Here is a 6,377-nt window from a genome sequence, read left to right on the forward strand (position 1 = left end):
GAACACAGCCAGGAGGTAGCCACGGGAAAAAGGTTGGGGCGTTGAAGGACGTGGCTCAATGGCTGTTCCGCCTCCTCCGTATGGGAAAGTCTCTGGTGCACTGTCGCGACTACGGGAGTCATGCTTCCTCGTCCTCGCTTAGGGAGAAACAAGTCCAGTACCTGTGCTCCTCTGCGTCTTCTCCCTCGGCTTTGGGGTGGCGTCCCAGGGTCTGGCTGCAGCACCTCTGCACGGCTGGACCACTGCACGGCTGAACCTCTGCACGTCTGGACCTCTGCACGGCTGGACCACTGCACGGCTGGACCTCTGCACGGCTGGACCTGTGGACGGCTGGACCTCTGGACGGCTGGGCCTCTGGACGGCTGGACCTCTGGACGGCTGGACCTCTGGACGGCTGGGCCTCTGGACGGCTGGACCTCTGGACGGCTGGTGCTGCTAGCTGCTGGGCGGCTAGTGCTGCTGGCTGCTGGGCGGCTAGTGCTGCTGGGCGGCTAGTGCTGCTGGCTGCTGGGCGGCTAGTGCTACTGGGCGGCTAGTGCTGCTGGGCGGCTAGTGCTGCTGGGCGGCTAGTGCTGCTGTCTGCTGGGCGGCTAGTGCTGCTGGGCTGGGGGGTTCTTTGGTACTCACTGCGGCCCCTTCCTTCACACTCGTCCGGCCTGTCTCTCTCTGGTCCTGCTCTTTTTCGCTTTTCCCTCACTCCAAGGCTGCCTGCCTTGGTTTCCTGCTCCACCGGTCTCCCTGCCGCTTCTCTCTCTTCCGCCGCTTCTCTCCCTTCTGCCACACTCCGCCGCTTCACCTCACCCACTTCCTTCTCTCCTTACCGCCCTCCTTCCTCTCCTCCGGTCGCGCGTCACCTCCCCTCCTCTCTCCGCACCCTTCTCACCACTTCCGGTCGCGCGTCACCTCTCACCTCCTCCCTTCTCTTCGCGCCATTCTGACCACTTCTGGTCGCGCGTTACCTCACTTCCGGCACATGCACGCGCGCAAGACAGCAGCCGACGCCATCCCGCTCCGCTCCGGACAGGTAAGTCCTCTGTGGTGTTGACCACTCTTACACTTCCCCCCTCGTTCTGAAGTGCAGTCCTCTGCACTTGTACTTCGTAGTCCTGTAGATAAGCCGGTCGTCTGTTACGGCTACTTCTCTGAGGATACCGTAATCCGCGATTCTCTTCGGGTGTTGATGACTCCAAGGCCCCGGTCAACTCTGCTGCTTCCCTTGGCACTCATTCCCGGGACGCCGAGGGGTTATCTGACGGGATCACCAGCCACAAGTCCTCTCCTGCAGCAGTCGGCAACGAACCCCTCTGCTCTTCTGGTCCTGGCGAGTATACCACGTCTGGCATGGGAAAGGTGCAGGGCTGCAACAGGTTCCGGTGTAGGTTTCTACTCTGGCCCCGATCCCCTTCTGGCCGTACTTCATACATCGGGAGCTCAGGATCAATACCCTTAATTACCACATATGGTCTTCTTTCCCATTGGGGTTCTAGCTTACCCCTGCGTGTCACTCGGCGGTTCAGGACCAATACTCGATCTCCAGGATGAAAGATTGCGTGACATTTAGCTCGGTTCTGAGTATTCTCTCTTACTCCAACTCTCTCCACCCTGCCTTTCGCGATGTTCAAACGCCTCTGGTGTTCCTGTACCCATTCAGCGGGAGACCTGTCCACGTGAGATTCTGTGGTCTCCCAAAGGAGCGCTAGTGGCAACCGACTGGGACGGCCGAACATCAGCTGATATGTGGTGTAACCCGTTGTGCGGTGCACCGTGTGGTTGTAAGCCCACACCAGTTCGTCTATGTAATCGGGCCATCGTTCCTGTTTCTCCTCCCCCAGGGTTCTCAGCAGACCAAGTAATGTGCAGTTAAAGCTTTCACAGGCCGCATTGCCTTGCGGGTGGTAAGGCGTCGTCCTCGATTTTCTTATTCCATCTAGGGCACACAGCTCCTGGATAAGTTCGGATTCGAAATTCGGCCCTTGGTCGGATAATAGTCGTCTCAGACACCCGTAAGAACGAAGAACGTGTTTCCACAATGCAGTGGCTGTTGTTGATGCAGTCTGATCCTGGGTTGGAATCACTACCGCAAATTTGGAGAAGAGATCGACACAGACTAAGGCATACTTGTGACCCGACGTGACTTCCTGTATGGTCAGAAAGTCGACCGACAACAGCTCCAGCGGTTCTCCCGTCTTGATGACCATTGGCTCTACGCACTGTTCAGTAGCTTTGTACACCACACAGGTCGCACATTCTTCGCATACGTGCCTGGTTACTTCCTCTAATCCTGGAGAGTAGAAGTGATTACGGATCAATTGAACCGTTTTGTTCGCTGCAAAGTGGCCTCCCTTCTCATGCATCCACCTGCATACTGACTTCACGTCTGCCTTTGGTAACACCAGCTGCCATAGTTCTTGGTACTCTAGCGGAGCCCACACTCTGCGGTACAGGACTCCATTCCGCAGCTCCAACCGCTCTAATTGGCGGCCCAGGATCCGTGCTCACAACGTCAGTCTGCTCCTCTCCGCCGGTGTTGGTCTTTTCCCTTGAATTTCCCAGGCTGCGGCTACCCTGATGTCCTCATCCAGCTGTTGGCGTCGCGCCCATTCGTTTTGGTCATACAGTTCAGCCATCCCGGCAGTTACTTGGACCACTGTAGTGACCCTCTTGGTCCTTAACTCTGTCGGGACCACTCGCAGTGGGGGAATCTCGATTTCCTCTTGTTCTTCATCCACCTCTCGGTAAGGGACTTCACAGGGCTGTCGGGACAGCGCATCCGCATTGGTGTGATCCTTGCCTGGTTTGTAATGGATAATGTAGTCGAACCGAGCCAACCGGGCCACCCACCTCTGTTCCATCGCTCCCAATTTTGCAGTATTTAGGTAGGCCAGGGGTTGTTATCAGTGTAAATGTCCACCTTGCTGCCGGCTAAATATTCGGCAAAGCGTTCCGTCACGGCCCACACTGTAGCTAGAAGCTGTAGTCTGAAGGAGCTGTTGTTAGCGGGGTTGCGTTCCGTTGGTCGGAGGCTGCGGCTCCCATACGCAATGACCCGTTCTTTTCCCCCTTGCTGTTGTGCCAGCACGGCTCCCAGTCCTTTTAAGCTACCATCGGTGTATAACCGGAATGTTCGATTAAAGTCAGCGAACGCTAAGATAGGGGCTGACACTAGTCTGGTCTTCAACTCCTCGAATGCCCGTTGTTGAGGTTCCTGCCACTGTTCGGCGACACTCTGACTGTGACTTCCCTTCTTCTGCATGGGTTGTCAGCACAGGAGTTGATTCAGGGGGGCTGCGATCTTGGCGAAGTCCTGAATAAATTGTCGATAGTATCCGACTAATCTCAAGTAGGCCCTTACTTCCGTTGTGTTTTTCGGCACGGGCCACTCTTGTACCGCCTTCACCTTCCCAGGGTCTGGGGCGATTCCCTCCCCATCCTTGAGATGACCGAGGTACTTGATCTGTTGATGGGCCAACTTACACTTACTAGGCTTCAATTTGAGACCATACTTGCCCAGCCGCTCCAACACCACATGTAGGTGCCGGAGATGTTCGGTGAAGGTCTTGGAGAAAATTACGATGCCGTCCAGGTAGATCAGCACCGACTCGTAATTCAAGTCCCCTAAGCAATGTTCCATTAACCTCTGGAATGTACTGGACGCGTTGGTGTGCCCAAACAGCATTCAGTTAAATTCAAATAGTCCAGAGGCACCTGCCAGTACCCACTGGCTGGGAGGCTGGGAGGAGAGAGGTAAGTATAAGTTATTTTTTTAATTTTAACTCCTTCCTATAAAATCGTTCTTCTTGCATGGCAGTTAACGACTCCTCCACCCGTGGTAGCGGATAGGCATCCCGATGATTGCATGCGTTTAGGTTCCGATAGTCCACGCAAAATTTGAGAGTGCCATCCTTCTTACGTACCAGAACGATTGGAGCCGCCGATGGACTTTGACTCTCCCTGATCACTTGGCCTTCCAACATCTTCTGTAATAGGTCCTTCACCTCTCGATGCAACGCCGGTCGGATATTTCGATACCGTTCCCTGATAGGTGGGTTGATTCCGGTGTGGATTTCGTGCTCGAAAGTGGTGGTACACCCGTAGTCCTCTTCATGTTGGGCGAACACCCAATCAAACCGTCGCACCAAAATCTTCAACTGCTCCTCGGGCTCTGTCGTCGGGGCCACTCCATCCAGCTCTAACTGTTGCCACAGCCGATTGCTGGAATCCTGTTCTGTAGTAGGACACGTCTTCCGGCCGGACTCGATGCTCGCCAGTAGTGTGCCCGCTGAGATGACAATGGCGTTCTGTGTGGGATTCATCAACCGGACTGTGACCATGCCTCTTGCGATTCGACACATCGTCTTTCCTACCACCCACGCACTAGGATTCCCCATAGTCTTTACGGGTTCCACTATGACCAGGGTGCCCTTCAGCCGGTGGTATGTCCCGACCATCAAAGGAACAGCGACCTCTTGACGGGGTTGCACCCGGATTCCCGTTCTGCTTGGAGCGTGGACCATTCCAACTTGCCCCACGAGAGTCTTCCAGCTTCCTTGCCGTTGACACAGCTGATGAACATGAAATAGGGTCCGTTGTACCTTCTGATCAGACGCAAGACGCTCCAAATAACTGTCACCGACTTCGTTGAACATTAGCCCATGTATCTCTTGCAGAACATTCATGCCGATGATTACGGGCACACCTGGTTGAGCACAGTTATGGACCACCACAATGCCGGCCCGCTGGAACTCTCATCCAAACACCTCCACCGGTAGCCAGGTCACCCCCGCCATCGGAAATGGAAGGCTATTGGCTGCCGTTAGCTCTATCCAGGGTGCCTCTAACCTCTCATGGTTCTGGAACTTGTCGTGGAATAGCTGGTACGTCATGGTCGTCACCTCGGATCCCGTATGAATAAGGCAGGGGACCTCCACTCCCCCAATGACGGCCGTCACAACTGGACATTGGCCCGTCAACAGTTCCCCGTTCCCTCATGGGCTTAACAGTGAATTGCCCGCGGCTTGACCCTCAGCGGCGGTAGTTCCTAATTTAACGGCTGCTGTTGCCTTCTGGTCAACCGCTCCGCTTTGTACTCTCGGGCAAAATGTCCTGGTTAATCACAGCGCCAACAATGACGAGGGCCACCTGGCGGCCCTCTGGATGATCGCGGCGGCAGTCTATCGGCCATCACTCTCAACTGCGCGACCTCCGTTTTCAACTCCCGGATTGCTTCCCGGATATCCTGGGTGAAATCTTGAAACCCGGATCCCCGTCGCTCCCCTCCACCTGGCGTCGCTTCTGTAGGGCCGGTACATTGTGAGGCTACATTGGCTTCCCCAGCTTCCTCTCGATGGAGTTCCAGGACTTCTCTTAGCACATCGCCCATCGTCACTGTTGGTGTGGCTCTGATGAACTCTCGCAGCTCCCTCCTCAAGGTGCGGCTATCCATTCCGCAGATAAACTGGTCCCTCACAATCTGGTCGGGCTCGGGTAGCGCCGCACATCCCTCTTGGTCTTTCTTCACCAACCGACTCCACATACCTTGAAGCCCCACTGCAAATTGTTGGAGGGACTCCCCATTCCTTTGCACCCGCATGTAGATCAGCGACTGAAGTGACATCCCCGAATAATGAGTCCAGTCTATTGATAATAGCTTCTAGCGTGTCACGCTGGTCAGCTGGTAGGACCAGTACAGCTCTCCTTGCGTCCCCCTCTAGGGAATTGAGTGCTAAATCGGCTTGGTGGGCTAATGGCACCTGGAACAAACGGGCGGCTGCCCGTACCCTCTCGGCCCAATCTGCAATAGGTACACTCTGTCCATCGGCACTTTGTTTCCAGACGACATGATGACTGGGTGCAGCTGCTCCCGTGGACGGAGTTCTCTAAAATAACCATACCAGTGAGTCCACCACCTCCAGTCCATTCTTCATAGTCTTCGGCCAACATTCTCAAATACCCCTGCCCGGCTCTACTATGTCCCAGGTGCCTGCAGCCGACTCTACCTTCAGGGACTTTCTGCAGATATGGCAGCAGACACGATCTTCTATTCTGCTGGCGGTGGACTGCATGAAGAGAAAGGCAGACACTAGAAGACGAGAACCTCCCCAGTTTCTTCCAGGCATTAAGGTCTGGCTGTCTTCAAGGAATATCCGGCTGAGGGTGCCATCTTGCAAATTTGCTCCCAGGTTCCTTGGACCCTTCGAGACTCTTCTGCAGATCAATCCTGTGTCGTACAAAGTCAGGACCCACTGTGCTTGCTGTCAGTGAGTAGCTGACAGTTCTAATACACTGCACTACGCATGTAGTGCAGTGTGTTAGAATTGCGATCAGGGCCTCCTGCCCTCAAGTCCCCTAGTGGGACAAAGTAATAGAGTAAAAAAAAA

This window comes from Rhinoderma darwinii, chromosome 2 (assembly GCF_050947455.1).
Source record: "Rhinoderma darwinii isolate aRhiDar2 chromosome 2, aRhiDar2.hap1, whole genome shotgun sequence".
Classification (NCBI taxonomy): Eukaryota; Metazoa; Chordata; class Amphibia; order Anura; family Rhinodermatidae; genus Rhinoderma; species Rhinoderma darwinii.